Below are 17,531 nucleotides of genomic sequence, written 5' to 3' on the forward strand. Positions count from 1 at the left end.
AGGTACCACTAGCACCCAAAGTAGCCTAGTGCTCTGCTAACAGTGCGCATCCAGTACTACAGCTGCTCTGATTTTTCGAAGGAACTTGCAAATCGTCAACTTTAGTGAAATCTGCTGATTTCTAAAACACTGACCTCCTGTTTTTTATCACTATGTGGCATCAACAAGACACAGCTGTCTAAGAAGGAGAAGATAGGTCAGCTTTGGATGAGAAGCAGGCAGAGGTGTTTTCCCATCTCAACAGCTCCGCATTTGTGTTTTTTTTATTTCATTTTTTAGACTCTGAGACTCTGGGATTTGTGTGGAGAGATTTATCACAGTTCTGGGGAGCAATGCCTATCAGGAGTATATAAAGCAAGACCAGCAGAAAGAGAAATTATTCCAGAGACACTGGCTGAACCAGGGGTGGGGGAAGGGGACCTCTGGAACATGGATGGCCCTTAACAAATGTCCTGAATTAGTCAAGGAAGGGCTTTTGTATTCCCATATCAGCAATCTATAGTACTTAGTCTCTGTGCCTTATCTAGGTGAATAGAAAGCCCTTCCTTTCCAATTCCTAGGGAGGGAGGAGTGAAAGTGGATGGAAACCCGTCATTTGTCAACACCATCAGCATCAAGAAAAATAAGAGCCTGGGTCCTGAGAATTGGGACAGGTCATCAGTGTAACACCTCAGTATCCACACTGTATCCCAAAGGCCTCAGTTTCCTGTTTAGGTAACAGGGATTAAAACAAAAACTTGGACATTATCAAGATAAGGCAATATATTATTTGCAAAGGGACCAGAATAGCAGCTAGCATATAATCCCCATGCAATAAGCACGTAATTATCACTAGCTATGAGCATGAAGCCATTTAAAAGCAAGGATCAGAAATAGTATGAATAAAGAAATGGAGAGAGGGACAGTTAGCACAAAATTTTGATGAGAAAAGCAAACAGATTAGTAGTGGCTTTAACACTGGGACATATTCACTGTCTAAGCCAGCATGGATTAGATGGTTTCAAGTGGAATGACGGCAACTCTTCCAACTCAAGAAAGGAGATAGGGTTGGTGCAGTAGGCAGTGAAGATAGCTTGCTGAATGCAGCTTGTACTCAGACTTGGTGTTTTCCTAGTATGGTGGAAGATGTCCAGTGGGTGACAACCTCCTCTTCCTTGAGCCTTAATGCAACATTAACTGCACAGCTCTAAGGTAGACCTAAAGAGATCCTCCCTAAAATGAATTGTAGAAAGATGACGATTCTATGTCAAGACAGCAGCAATTATCCTAGACCTTGATTTGACCTGCACTTGCCCTTCCATTTTGTGAGGGGACTTGAAACCTTGGACAGGGTCCTCTTATATCATACCTGAATGTGGGCGATCATTCTAGTTTGCCATTTAATTCCCTGCTCCCCCAAAGGATGTACCAAGCTAGAAATGGAGTCTTGGCAGAAACAGAAAATCCCAGGCAGTCTGTTTAGAAAGTGGTTAGGTTAGACTAGGACTGGACTTCTAAAACCAAATAAAGCTGCATTTTACTGTCTCTACCCCAGGACAAAAAGGCACTGTGTGGTGACAGAGGCTGCAGAGACGTGTGTGAGATATCCTGTCAAACAGTGGCCACAGGTACTGCCTGGCAGAGAGCTCCGGCCAGGGTAATGTATGAGCTTGAGATTATACATAGAGCTCATTTATATGCAAGGAGATGAGACATGAGGATCTCTCAACTGCAGCAATTTCTTCTTTTTTGTGTGCATGCCTTTAAAAAAATGTCACGTTTGAAAATGATTGATTTGGAAAAGTTGGACAACTTGGTTCTCAAAGACAATTTATCCTGTTGAGTATATGCCTACTGAAAGTCCTCCCTTTGTAAAACCTGAAGGATTCTTTCTCTAGCTCCCTTTGAGCAGCCCTGTCCTTTCAGAATGAAGAAATGAAGAATTACAAGATAAGTCCTAAAACTGGGGATGGAATGGTTAGAGTTTTCTCTGTCTGCAGGGATTTTTATTTATCTGGGAAATCCATCATGATTAGCTTCATCTATGGTAATCTCAGGACATTTACAAATACTTTAGAGGTCTTTACCCAATTTTAGGCAAATACTTGGGTACTTTATGTGTTTAGTTGAACAAAGAAAAAATATTGTTGAGGATTTATCTGGAGATTACCAAAATGATATTTCAAATGAGCATGTATGCATCTAGAATGTGAACTAAGATATTTCAGTAGAAAATACTTTGACCTCATTGCCTGTACGTCTGTGTGCACATATATGCATTTAAAGTAGATGCACTGATGTTTCCATTGTCATATGACCCAGCATATGCAAACCTGCTGTCATTAGTTATTAGAAATGTAAACCCAGGGCAAAGCCTGGGCTTCAGAAAAAGCCAGCAGTTTCTTTGACAGGCGTTAACCAGATTGCCAGGCAAGGAAATAGGCGCAAATATCCTCACGACCTTCCTCCCTTCACTGAATAGCCTGGAAAGATAACTATGCATCAGGTAGTTACTTAAGTGGAATTGCTGGTGTAAGGTTACTGGAGTCTTTTCCTTTTAGAGCTCAAGGGCAAAGAGCATCGTTAATGACGCCTTTACCGGAAAGCAGGTTAAGAGGGGTGACAGGGAACTGTTGGGGGGATTACAGTTTAACACTCCGTGTCCTGTGACTCAATGTGAACATGCCAGTTGATGCTTCGCAGCTCCATGGAGAACTGAAATTTAAATGTCTGTAGGCGGGAGGAGTGCAATTGATGAATCACTAGAAGGAAAAAAAATGAAATACATCTTTGTTTCTTTGAACTCAATAATACCCAGTGCCTGAAATGCGAATGTGTTAATTACAGAGATTTCAAAGCGAAACCACAGCTTGCAGAGGGTAAGTGTGTTTTTATTCAGCAGATTAACAATACCTTTAGAGTACCTGCTACAATATCTGAAACAAAAGGCTGTTTATGGAGTTGAATGGCAACAATGCGTAGAAACCAAATCATATCATGCATACCTGTAAGTCCCCTGTGATCTCTGTGATTACATTTAACAGACTATTCTTCTCTCATCTGTCCCTTTAACATGTCATTTTCTTAGAGTAGGGAAGAGCCAAAATATAGCCTCCAAAAATACAAAAGACAACGTTGTACTAAAATGCTTTCTTAGACAGAAAAATAGAGAATTTTGCATCTTGTTCTTTTCTACATCTATGCTCATGTGTTGTTTCAAATACTGCTTGAACCACGCTGAGTTCCTCATGGATATAAGGTGGTAGATGGTTAAAGAGTTGGGTTTGGGGATATAAATGCTCTCTTTTCACATTTTTGTCTGTTTCTTTATTTGTGAAATAGGAGGGATAAAGCTCATCTTAAGGATTATGTAAACAGTGGATTGTCTAATGGCTAGTACATAGCACAGGTTCCTAAAAGTTTGCAATCCCAAACTGGGTGCTGGTGGCTCACGCCTGTAATGCTAGTTACTTAGGAGGCTGAGAGCTGAGGATTGAGGTTCAAAGACAGCCAAGTAGAACAGTCTATGAGGTGTCAATTAACCAGCAAAACAAAAACAAAACAATGGAATTTTACTTATCCATCAGAAAGGATGGCATTGTACCATTCGTAAAGAAATGGAAAGACTTGGAAAAACTTGTATGAAGCAAAGTAAGCCAGATCCAGAGAAACAAAGGTTGCATGGTTTCACTCATTTATGGTAGCTAGAAAGGGCCTATAAATCTACAATAAACATACTGTATGGTTTAAAAAAAATACTGGGATGTGATAAATTCTACAGGTCTCTAGGCATTCACACACAGTGAGACCAAAGGAGGATATTCATAGGAAAGGAACACAAAGGTGCCATACCTATGTGCATCTGATCATAAAAATTAATATTTATTGAAATGAACTTCAGGAAATAGAAACAAGAGGTTTTTTTCTTTGCTGCTGTTTTTGTTTTCTTTTCCTCTTGTCTAGTTTGTTCATGTATCTGTCTTTGGGAGGGTAAGGGGAGGTACAGAAAGTGTAGGACAAAGAGTGAACAAATGCAGTTATGGTACTCACTAGACACTATGAACTAAACAACTTGTGGGTGGGGACGGGAGGAAAAAACTTGGAGAGAATGAGGAAGAGGGTGACATCGTTTAGAAAGATATGTACTCTTTATCTTATGTAAGACTTATATAACTGTAACTCCTCTGTATGTCACCTTTATAATAACAATGAAGTGCATGAAAATGAAAACAAAAACATAAATGGAGCTATGGTTCATGTGGTAGAGTGCCACACTTGAGCAAAACACCTAAAGGATAGCATCCAGATCCTGAGTTTAAGGTTTAGTACAAGTGTGCATATTTACATGCACACACATGAACACACACACACAGAAATCCAAATATTATTTTTTAGTTATACAGTTGAAAAGGCCGGGCAAGTCTCAACAGAAAGAGGGCTAAATTTCTTTCTGTTTGCTTACATTTGTATGGAGGAGAATCTGTAAGACAGATGTCTTGAGCCTGTTATGATAAAAAAGATATAGGAGTATCATCTGATCCGATTCATCCATTTGCAACACAAGACCCACAGAGAGAAGGGGCTTGAACACAATCAGAGAGAATTCCTGGAAGAAAAAGACTAGACCTCTAACCCTGATCTTCAGACAGCATGCTTCCAATGGTCCTTGCCAGAGTTTGAGCTACATGGAACTAAGAATGTCATGGTGTAATATGGAGTCCAAGTCATTCTGGGTTGTAAGTGGAGAAATTGATAACATTTCATATTTTACTAAAATGTTTACATAGGTCATTGCTTTAAACATTTCATTGAAGATTTGACTTCAGATTATTTATCAGTTTTAGGGCATACAGTAACTATCTTACTGCAGCTCTGTCAATGTATTTCAAGATTCACACATGGATAGAAGCAACATTCTCCTGCATGGGTGACAGAGACTTGCCTTATTTTAAAACATTTGTCCTGAAAAATCTGCTATTAGACTGACTCTTAGGTATTGAGGTAAGTTGTTACTAAGAAGCTCATAAGTCACTAATAGAAATGTTTTAGGTGAAATTGCATTTTCCTTGAATTTCTTTGTCAACTGTGCTTGCTGTGACCATTATAAGCCAAGAAACTGAAGAAATAAAACAGTGATTTGTAAGTAATGTGGAAAGGTGTTTCTGAATAGGACACTGCTTGCCAGTTGTTGGTGGCTCACACCTGTAATCTTAGCTACTTAAGAAGGCTGAGATCTGGGATTCACAGCTTGGACTGACAAATCAGGGAATTTATCTCCAATTTACTAGAAAAATACTTCAAGTGGATGGGTGGCGCAAGAGGCAGAGCACTAGCCTTGTCTGAAAATGCCACGTGAGAGTGTGAGGTTCTGGGCTCAAGCCCCACTACCAGCACACATGAAAACACACACACACACACACAACAGGATACTTCTCTAGAGAGCAGATCCAGGGACAAAATTAAGACTCCAGACCCCAGGCGAGGTCACTGAATATGGTAATGACCAGAAAAAGAGGAGTGATGGAGGTCCTGAGCATCAGAGTCTGAAAGATTTATTTGGAGAACCTAGATCTTTATATTTTACTCACTATGTTGGCTTGCAAGAAGTCTTAGAAAATTAAAAAAAACAATTCTAGTGACCACCAATAACAATAAAGTTTGGGGTGTTAGATTCAAAATTATGAACAAATCTAGGCCAGCTCTGGTCTTCCTCTAAGAGGTATTTAGCTGCAAACAGCAACACTAATCATGAGAGGCTTAGTATCACAATTTCTTGAGGCTTAATATCTCAAGAAATTTATAGACTTGCCTGGAGAGCTAATTTGATACATACAGTATAGAACATTGAGCATATATTTCTGGAATTCTCTTAAGCTTTCTCCTACAGTTCCAAGATAGCTGTCATGGCTAGGCATCTTTATTGCTGTCAGATGGGTGAAGGAAGCAGAGCAGAAAGGCCTGTCCTTCTAAGTCTCTACCTGCCTCTCTTGGAAGAAAAGCTGTACCTGAAAAACTGGACTTCTTACATCGCTGTACCTGAAAAACTGGACTTCTTACATCACTCCACCTTGTCAACTGTGGGGAAGTCTGCAAAAGAGTGCCTTCATCAATGAGAAACACAATGGCCGCCGGATGGAGAGCAATAGTGATTTATTGAGCTGAAGCCTAGAGTAAAGTAAGGCGTGTTTTCAAGAAGAAAGTGAGGACAGGCCGCTGGTTGGACAATGTTTGGAGTGTGCCATCTTCTCAGTCTTAGATTACAGACTGGAGGCCAACTGGAAGGTCGTGGAAGCAGTGGATATAGGAAGAGGCAAGAAGAGACTTAAAGTTAACTGCCCATGCTGAGGGGGTTTTCTACCTGCTCAGAATGACAAATTTCCTCCCATAAGACAAGCAAAACGAGCCCGCTTTTCTGACCTCTCCCCCCCTGTAGTGTTTCGGAGGGTATGTTCCGTTTCAGGTTCCCCTTCTGAACGCATGGGTGAACAGTCATGGTAATGACTACTTTGGAAACAACACCAAATCTTCCATGGCGGATTGGCATTTAGGGGAGAGAACTAACAATCTGGGTGTTTAGTGAGTTTGGCAAAAGCTCAATTTCTGCCCAGGGCTTTAGGGCTATTTCCTGAATATGTGCTCTTTTGATGGCTATATCAAATTGTACACATTTTCTACTCAAATTAGTGACCCTCTAATTATTAAACATTGGACAGTGCTGAAAATGAAAGCAAAAACTACATTTGTATCCATTTGTTGGATGCATGTTATATATAATCATTAAAAATAAATCCAGTTAAATCGTATAAAGACTTTTTAAAATTCTGGATTGATTGAAAATTATATTGCGATAATTCTTTCAGCTTACTTAAGTATCCCTAAGAAAACCTTTGATATTGGTACGTAGAACATCATTTGAAGAACATTATTGTATTTTGAAAGTCATCTATTTTACGAGATACTGGAACTTTTTCTGTTTTCTTTTTTTACTTCATTTTAGAAAGGACTTAATTTTTATTATAAAGGTGATCGACAGAGGGGTTACAATTACATGACTCAGAGTATGTGTATGCTTTCTTTCACACAGTCTTCTTTTTTTTTTTTTTTTGGGACTGGTCATGGGGCCTGAACTCTGGGCCTGGGCACTGTCCCTCAGCTCTTCAGCTCAAGGCTAGCGCTCTACCACTTGAGCCACAGCGCCACTTCCGGCTTTTTTCTTTTTGCTTATGTGGTGCTGAGGAATCGAACCCAGGGCCTCAAGCATGCAAGGCAAGCGCTCTACCACTGAGCCACCTTCCCAGCCCTCACACAGTCTTATTTTTGTATGTGAGATTGTAGGGAAGGTTTTTACATGAAAATGTTTACTATAATTATTATATCCTAGGGTAGCACATAGATTGTACATGGATAATACATGGAATTATTGATAGATCCACCCCCCCCTCCCATCCCCAGTACCAGGGTTTAAACACGGGGCCTTGCACTTGCTCTGCTGAGGCTCTATCACTTCTGACCCACTTTTTGTTAGGTATTTTGGACTTGGAGGCTTCAGCTGGCTTTGAACCAGGATCCTCTAATTCACAGCCTCTTGAGTAGCTAGGATTACAGGTCTGAGCCACTGGCAATCAGCTAAGGGTAGTAGTTTGGTATGATTTCTAACAGAATGAAGATGTTACTAACCTTTACCATTGTTTCAAATCGAAACATAATTTATATACAGGAATCAAGATAATCCTTGCATTGTGCAGTGAATGTTTGTACAGATAGTTTCTGGCTGATAATGATTTGACTTATGGTTTATGGGCTTTTTATGTCTTTAAATGACAGCAAAGTGATACACATTTACACATATGTGGGAGGCAGAGGTAAGAGGATCATTATCTGAAGCTGGTTGGGCAAAAACATAAAACCCTATCTGAAAAAAACCCCAAAGGGCTAGAGGCCTGGCTCTAGCGGTAGAGTGCTTGTCTAGCAAGCATATGGCACTGTGTCAGTACTTAGTAATGCAAAAAACTAAAACAACAACCCCACCCCACAATATGCCACACCTTCCCCAAAACACATAAAACCAAACTGTACCTGATCTTTTCCTGAGTGATACAACCTTCCCCAGGTGACATCGGGTAGTGACAGCGAGTCACAGCTTATTGGTCAGCCAGGTGTATCAGACACATCTTTGACTTAAGATGTTTTCAGTTTATGATGGATGGGTTTGATGGGATATAGTCTCATCATTGAGATGAGAAGCATCTGTATAGATATCTACCACTATAAAGCATTAGCAGCATTGATTTGAATGCTCAGTATGGATTATATATTGCAAATTGCATGCCAAGAAGTTTGTAGCATTTTATACTTTTTTTTGCTTCTTTTGGCAGTACTGGGGTTTGAACTCAGGACCTCACACTTGAGCTATCACACTAGCCTCTATTTGTGTTAGTTATTTTCAAGATAGGTTCTTGCATTAGTTTTAGGCTTGCCTGGGATGGGGTTCTTCTAATTATGCATCTCTAAATCACTAGAATGTCAGGTGTGTTCTACCACACCCAGCTGTTGGCCAAGAAAGAATCTTACAGTTTTGCTTGGGCTGACCTTGAACTGCAATCTCCCTAATCTCTTCCTCCCAAGTAGCTAGGTTTACAGGCTTGCGCCACCACGCCCATCACAAGGCATACTTCTTTAAGCGAGAAATTCACTCTTCACTCTCATTGACAGCTTGTCAGCATTGACTCTTAACACCTCCAAATATCTGACAGTTTGGTGGGCAAAAATATTATCTTAACTTGTATGTCATTTTCTCCCTGAGCTCTTTGTATTTCTAAGCATGTATTATCTTTTGCCATTGAAATATTACTGGCATCACCATTTTGTAAGAGTTCTTTAAATTAAGGTTATTATCCCTTTGGCATTTATTTAAATACCCCTTTCAGGTCTTCCTTGCTTTTTAATTGTGTTTGTATTGTTTACTGACAAAAACACTTTCACAATTCTCAGGTGTGTTCATCTTTTCTTTTCTGCCTTTCCCATTGTTTTTACGTTCAAGAATTCCTTGCTCATTTTAAAAATAATTTCCTAGCTTTTCTTTCTTTTTCTGTCAAGGAAAAAAGAAAGAAAAAATGTAGGGTTTTATCAAAAATAATCCAGAGATTAGTTTTGGAAATATTAATTTACTTTTTCTATTTGATGTTTCAATCCACCTGTAAATAATTTTAATTGTGAAGCAATTAAATTTCCTTCCCTCCCTCCTTCCTTCCTTCTTTCCTTCCTTCCTATCTTTCTTCCTTCCCTTCCCTCTCTCTCCCTCCTTGTCTTCTTTCCCTTCCTTTCTCCCTCCCTCCCTTCATTCCTCATGTGTCTACAGTGACATTAAAAGTCCTTTGTGTTGAGTTGGCAATATCAGATGACAGGAAGATCTTGTACCAGAGAGTCCAGACACACAGCAAGTTTTGCCTGAATGCAAAACAAACATTTGTGTGAAACAAAGATATTGACTGTTTGTGTATCCATCTCATATTCCGTTCTGCTGCTCCCATTTTAAAAATGTCTTCTGCATCTTGGGTTCGTCTATCTTATTTATACCCCATATGTACTGCATGGCCAAGCCTTAAATCTCAATGTTTAATATTCACCCCAATTCATGGTAAATGTCAGCACTTTCACTGATAAAACAATTGGCCAATGGACTTGAACTTAGGGTTTTTGCATCTATGGAGTTACAGAAAGATTTCCTAATAATGGAGTAGTAACCAATTTAAAACAATAAATTTCTAAGTCCTCAGCATCCTCTTCTTTTTTTTTTCCCCAAACACGATGTGCTGTTCTCACCATCTCTATTGCTGTAAACAGAATACCCAAGGCTGGGTCATCTATAAATCAAAAAGGTTTAGTTAGTTATGATAACTTGATGTCTAAATATCTAAGTCGCAGCATCTCTGGGCATCTGGTAAATAATGTGATATATGTGTTGTGGTGAAGGAAGAGAAGGGGGAAGTGACCACATGCAGAAGAAGCAGGAGTCTGAGAGGAAACAGGGGTACAACTCTAGGGGGTGCTTTGTAACAATCCGCTCTCCATCCCAGAGCAAGAACTCCCCAGAGAAGACACTAATCCCTTTGTAAGGTGGAGTCCCCATACCCTAATTCCTTCCTCTGGGTCCCCTCCCCCCACATAGCTATAGTGAGGAATTCAGCATGGCTTTTTTTGTGGAGAAAATCCCTAAAAGATCTTGAAGGTATCAGAGTTGATGCTCTTTTAAAAAAGATATCTTTAAGTGGTTATAGTAAGGAGTTACTATTTAATGAATCAATTTATAGATACAATGTATCTTGATCAATATTACCCCTTTCATCAATCCTTCATCCCTCCCAACCCTTCCTTTCCCCTCAGTTTTCATAATTTTGTAGGATATGTAGGATATAACCCTCTGTGTTTGGCTCCACACCCCCACCTTTTGAGCACCAATTTTCCTGATATTCATTTTGTTGGACTGTGACTTAGCCTTCCTAAAGAATTAAACCACTTGGATTCTTGTCGGGAAATATCATAGTTCAGTGAATATGCTTGCGTACCCTCGCACACAGCCCCCAAATTGCTAGTACATTTGTAAATTAGTTCTAGCTTCCACATCTGAGAGAAAACATTCCTTCTTTGTGTCTTGGGCTTGAGCACTTGGATAGAGAATTGGTGTCCCACCTTGTTTTCACCGCTGCTGCACAGCTGGGCATGGCACTCACCCTTCCCACAGACTGCTCACCCAGCACCCAGTCCTAGGTGGACTTGGTCAGCTGCCTTGCTCTGGGGTAGGAAACCTGGGGTTCTATCGTGGATATATCCACGACTGCGAAACATCTTTTGGGGAATCAGATTGCTTCCAGTTCTTTGTGTTCAATGAGATTGAAGGAAGAGCAAAATGAGCCACTACATCACTAGAAGATAGAGATCAGCTTGTCATATTTTGGCATATAACTCAGAAAGGAGTTCAAAGTACTGACAGATCTTGCCATAATAAAACTCCTTTCATTTCTACTTACATATTTTTGTGAATAGATTTTCTCAGTGCTTCCATCAATAAAAATAAAAATAGGAATACAGTTAACACTGAACCCTGTCTCATTCTAGTAGTAAATAAAATCCATACCCACGAGGAAAAACAAAAAACTGGATATCTCATAAGTCTCTTGAAGAGATGAATTTTTAAAAAACTTATTTTTATGTGTAATTGTTAATCAATAGCACTTCTAATATGCTTATCTTATTCTGATCAATTGTGTGCTAATTATGATGATAATTCAATCAGAAACAGCTAGTAGCTAATGCTTTACAGCCACAAGATATAGAACATTGTTTATAATTTTCACACTTTTCTGATATAGAGAATTATGCAAGGAGAATCAAGACAAGATCTTCAAACACTGAAATATGTTACATTAGGATAAAAATCTGTAGAGGGAATGTAATCGAAAAACAATAAAAATTGTCACAGAAGAGCATATTTTTCAAATGAATACAGGCATCACATGCTACTTAATAAATTATGCTACTTATATTCAATCGACTATCTGGAAGCATTTTATTTTGAAATGTCAATATTTTAATAAATATGAATTACATTTTATAACCATTTAGACGGAAAGATTTTATCCCCAGAACAAACCCTTGTGTGTTGCCTGTGTTCCTACAATCACATGCTGTCAACCCCTGAGCTGCCCACTCCACATCCCACGCTCAATTCTTCCCTTTCCCACTGGCCATACTACACTCAGCAGCTAGAGTGGGCCTTGACTTTGCAGGTAAGCAAATATTTTACACTCCTGTGATTGCAAATTCGTTAGCACTGTCCAATCTATCAAACTAGCTTCTCATGACTTTCAATGCCCTCTGTTACCTGGCATGTACAGGGTTCCCTATATCCCCTTCTACCTGGTGTCCTGATCCTAAGCTTGAGCTCAAAGAGGCCCATCTCAATAGTACTACTTGGAACTGCAACTTTATTTAGCATCTCCTTGTTCCCCGGTTTATTATCCATTGTTCCACCTAAGGCTATCTAAAATAATGATGTGTAGTATTTCTTTTTGCATTATTTGGTTACCTTTACCCCAAATATGTAAATTACATGATGGTTGGAGTATCATGCTCTTTGTTCCCAGGCCCTAGAATAAAAGTTGGGAACATATAAGCAGTCAATATTATTTATGAACAAATGAGAAGCAACTGCATCAGAAATTGTGGCATGCTCTTGTAGTCAACTACTTGGAAGGCAAAGACTGAAGGATTTCCTGAGCTCAGGAATTCAAAAGTTCTGCACCAATCTGGGCAAGACCCTGCCTGAGAGAAAGAGAGAGAGAGAGAGAGAGAGAGAGAAAGAGAAAAAGAGAGAATTGGAAGCAATTTATATGTCCATAAATATAAGTTTATATATACATAATATAATACATAATTAGATGTAATATAATCACAGGCAACATAATTTACAATATTCAGAGGAAAAATTCAAGTATACAATATTTAATAAAAAGACATATATCTACCTAAATATTAATCCAAAGGAAAAAAATTAGATGTAATCCCTTAAAAGAATAATAGTTTGGTAGGCATGAGTTATTTTCTGCTATTGTTTTAAAAATAGTACTTACATTTTGTAGGGATTTGGCAGTTGGAGAGGAATAAAGAAATGGGAAGTCAAGATGTATTTGACTTATAAACTGATTAGTTGACTCGAAAACTGTTTGTACAACTACTTAAAGATTTAAAACAAATAAAAGAGATTTAAGAAAAGATGAGACTAGGTGGCAATGACTTGGAAACCATCCTAATAGTATGCGACACTGCTTGGGAAGTACCAGCATTTACTGAGCTCTGGTCCCAGGAAATGGCCAGGAGTCCAGATGTCCCAGAACTGGATCAGTGATGGCAGGGACGGAATCTTTGGTGTCTAGAGTGTTGAGTGTTATAGATGGTGAGTCTATCACCAGTTGTTGGCAAGCTCATACTCAGTTGTTGGCAAACTCACCCTCAGTTGGTTTTTCTCAAGGAATCCAAGTCCATTCAGGGTGTTCTTATGACCAGAGTCGAGGTGGTAGTGAATCTCACATCTTTATGGCACTTCTCACTATTCATTGGAACTTCATTTTATCCCACTGATACAATCTGGTTTGTAGGACTGCCATCTGACTTTTCCTTGTCCCAGTCTCCTGGGCCTAGGCTAATCAAAACATAGTTTTTCGATCATCTCTCTCTGTGTGTCTCTCTGCTTCAGACTTGCCAGCAAGAGTTCATGTAGCTTGGTGCTCAGACATTCAAAAGAGACTATTCTTTTTGTTTGTTTTTTAAAGAGACTATTCTTTGCTGTACTCTTTCACCAATGGGATATGGCTTGAATAAAACCTTTTCTTTTCCTTGAAGCAGAGAAGACATTCTGGAACCTTCTTAGAGAGAATCAAGCCTAGAGCAGTAACTGTCCTGACTAGCCACCCTGATCATTTGTATTCTTTCCTTGTGACATTTTTTTCCCCAATGCTTCATTGAAATGAATAACCTGGCTCACATCCCATAATAAATTAGCTGCACTTGAGTCCTATCTCAAGAAAAAAGGCATTCAATGGATATTACATTCATTTTAATTTAATATTATTTGGAAGAACCATACATGGAAATGAGGACTTTGCAAGGATCCATGTTGTGTTCATTCCTCCTCTAGTTGGGATATTGTGATGAAATGCATTAGCAAAAAATTGTGGATTGTAACTGTAAATTGAATAGGCCTCTTTAGGAACAGGCCACTAAGACAGACTCCTAGCAAACTGCACTTCTGCTTTGGACCTCCATGAACCCAGGCATTAATATCTTCCTTTCATTCCCCTCTCCCAACAAACTTCATGCCTCTTCCTTGTGGAAGATAAGGGAGCCACTGGACTAGCTATAACAACTAGGTAGGCATCCATCATCTCAAGTGCTTCTTGCAACTTCTGGTCATGGCTGCCTTGCTGACCAGGATGGAGAAGGATCTGGGGACAGCACGGGGACTTGTGGGAGTACTCTGATGGCAGCACCATGTCTGTACCTCAGGGACCTGGGTGAGGAGGATATTCACCCTCCAAACACCAGAATGCCTACTGAGTTCCTGAATGATTATCCACATTTGTGGTAAATACCCTGGCTAATAGCAGAGTTAGAGATTATTTTTATCCAATCATATCTTTGCAGTTCTCTAAGGACAACTTAGAACCTACGCTGTCCTGGCATTTCCTCTTGGCCACTATCATTTTGACATCATCCTCAGATCCATGCCACCCTGTAAACCAGGGTGTTTGTAACCCCCAAAACAGTCTGCTGAACTTGAAAAATTATAGTACTTGCTCCAAATAACCCAGGCAAATGCCACATGCATTTATGTGCTACAAAAACAGAGTATCCTAGAATAGCATGCTTAGAAATTAGAGATGGCAGATACCTAACAGGTCATTGGCAGCCCTGTACAATTTAGTTAAATGCCCTGGTATTTTTGAAGAATTCCTTTTACCATTTCCTCTCTTACTAATGATTCCAGTCACACCTATTAGGAAGCTGGATGTGCATATTCTATTTAGAATCAGGGAGGGGTACTCTCTCGTCTGAGCTCATGCCAGCTCCCTACCTCCATTTTGGCTCTCAGGGATTTTTTAAAAATAATGCCTAAGTTATACTGTTTGATTAACAAGAACCCACTCAGAATACTCAAAAAATTTATTCAGAAGGTAGTTAACTGAAGCAGTTTGCAAGACACTGAAAAGCTGTAAGCAACCCCATGTTTCAAAAAAAAAAAGCTTGATTCAAGAAGCTTTTGCATATATCCGATGTTTAATACTACTTCCTCATTAAAAATGTTGTAGCTATAAATTGATCACTTTCCAATAATGGCCACAATAAAGACCCCAAAGTGGCAAAAGTACATTATAGCATAGTATGGTACCAAGTCTAGTATGTATTGCACTGATTATTCAAAATAATGTGAATGTTCAATGTAATGTTGTATACCACAGTTAATAATAGTTAATGCTGAAGACTGACATTATGGCTGCTTTGTATTTTGAAATTTTTATTATCTATCTTTCCTAATTTGTCTGTAACCAACATTCACTGTTTTTATAAACAGAAGAAAGTATTTATTTTAATTAGGAAAAATAATCCCGTTGCTTGCTTGTTCTTGTTTGTTCATTCGTTCGTTCCTTCCTTCTTCCTCTCTCTCTCTCTCTCTTTCTCTCTCTCTCCTTTCAACTCAGCTCCCTTCATTTGCTTGCAAGGCACTCTACTTCTCAACTTACACTCACATTCCTTTCTATCTTCATTATTTTTAAAATAGGCTCTCGTGTGTATGCCTAGGACATTCCTACATAGCCAGGATGAAAGGCACCTGCCAGGGTGGGGTCCAACTATTGACTGAGATGGGATCTCATGTCTATGCCAAGACTGGGAGCCTAGTAAGAATGGGGCCTTTAGTTCAAATCCCAATACCACTACCACAAGAAAAAAAAAGACAAAAGATAGAAAGAAGAGAGAGACAGATAGACACAGAGACAGACAGACAAGCCCACCATACTCTCATTCACACAACAAGGAGAGCCACGGATAAAGGCAGCCACCTGGCCTGTGCTTGCTCCATCTTTTCTGTGGAAACAATTTGCTCATATATAATGAGAAATGACATCATAAATAATTTTCTGCCATCACAAGAGTTGAGCTTTCTTGAATCAACACCAAACTTGAGGATTCAAGAAGGCAAATGTCTCTTCCAAAGAGAATCAGAGGGGCTGGGAAGGTGGCTCAGTGGTAGAGCGCTTGCCTTGCAAGCCTGAGGCCCTGGGTTCGATTCCTCAGCACCACATAAGCAAAAAGAAAAAAAAGCTGGAAGTCGTGCTTTGGCTCAAGTGGTAGAGCGCTAGCCTTGAGCTGAAGAGCTGAGGGACAGTGCTCAGGCCCAGAGTTCAGGCCCCACGACTGGACCAAAAAAAAACAAAACAAAACAAAGAGAATCAGACTTTTGGGATTGGAAGTGGCCCTTGGGATGGGGTGTGACAATTGCATCTGGGCCAACTTGTCATTATGCCAAGCCTCCCTTGTCTCTGAGTCCTCCATCTCTGACAAGAGGGCCGAGTTGCTGTAAAATGCCTTAAAACCATTGTATTTTAACAATGCTGAGCAGCAAAACGGCTTGTTTTTAATGACCATCTGTATAAAGTCTCTTTTTATTTAGGAAAATCTATTTTAAATTAAATATCATAAGCCCACAAGCCATAGCAAACAATATTTTTTTGACCATATGCTCTGAATTAATATGCCAAACATTGCAACCTCTATTTTCCTCCCAGGAAGGCTGGCCCCACCCTGATGTGGAACCAGTGAGCCCCAGGGAAGGAGGTAGGAATTTCAATAAGGCCAGGAAGGCAGAGTGGTGGCAGGGGACCAAAGCACCAGCCTTCTCCAGACACGGCCCTCGCGTGTGTTATCTCAGCACACATCCACTTCCTTCTTCAGAAAATTCCCTGTGGTCCACTTGTTTCCTTGGCTATAAACTCCATCTCTAACAGACCCAACAATGCTGAACACACTTAGGCAATTTGGGGGAAGTTTCTGGAATTCCATTCACCTGTGGCAAGCAATAATCATGGGTGATAGGGGCTGAAGCTCCTTCCTCTCATCAGGTGCTTGCCAGGAATGGAAACCTGGTGTTGCTGGCCAATGCTCCTGGTTGGTCTTTCAGTGAAGAGCCTGAGAGTCAGAGCCCCGGATGATCAAAACTTCAGTGAGCTGTGTGAGGTTGGGAAGTTGCAGAGGGGTGGAGCTGGCTGCCTTCTGTCTTTGCAAAGAGGGGATGGAATGATTGGGAGATGATTTCAGGGGACTTTCGAACGTGCCCAGCTTCAGGGATGGGCATCCAAGCCTATGCATGATCATAGGGCTGGATCTCATGTGGCCACTGGCATCTTTGGGGCAGGAGCCATGACACTGGGTGTTGCTTGAGGCTGTGGAATAGTTTTTCTGCATGCAGACTTGAAAGCCTTCTAGCATGAGACTTACCTTTCTTTGTTCTTGCCTCTCACGTTTCCCCTTCCAGTAATTTCTTCTTTCTGTGGTCCTTTTTTGTTTTCTTTCCATTTTACCAACATTTCCTATCTTTTCCTCTTCTTTTTTCCCCCTTCTTACCTTAGGGGATTTCTATCTATGCAGGCCCTAGTGGTAATATCACTATTCTCCACAGTTAGGATTATTTGTGATAATTTAGTATATATTAACTGCTATCCAGTTTACAAATACCATCTTCAAACCTTGGATCAAGGTTTGGACCAAGACTTGAGAATTAGCACTCCAATTTTAAAGACAAGAGGATGATTTGAGAGAGAGAGAGAGAGAGAGATGTGCATTATGACTCCAAAGCCAGTATCCTTCCTTCCTTCCTTCCTTTCTTTCTTCCTTCCTTTCTTTCTTCCTTCCTTTCTTTCTTCCTTCCTTCCTTCCTTTCTTCCTTTCTTTCTTTCTTTCTTTCTTTCTTTCTTTCTTTCTTTCTTTCTTTCTTTCTTTCT

Source organism: Dipodomys ordii, unplaced genomic scaffold, assembly GCF_000151885.1.
Source record: "Dipodomys ordii isolate 6190 unplaced genomic scaffold, Dord_2.0 Scaffold106, whole genome shotgun sequence".
NCBI classification, from domain to species: Eukaryota; Metazoa; Chordata; class Mammalia; order Rodentia; family Heteromyidae; genus Dipodomys; species Dipodomys ordii.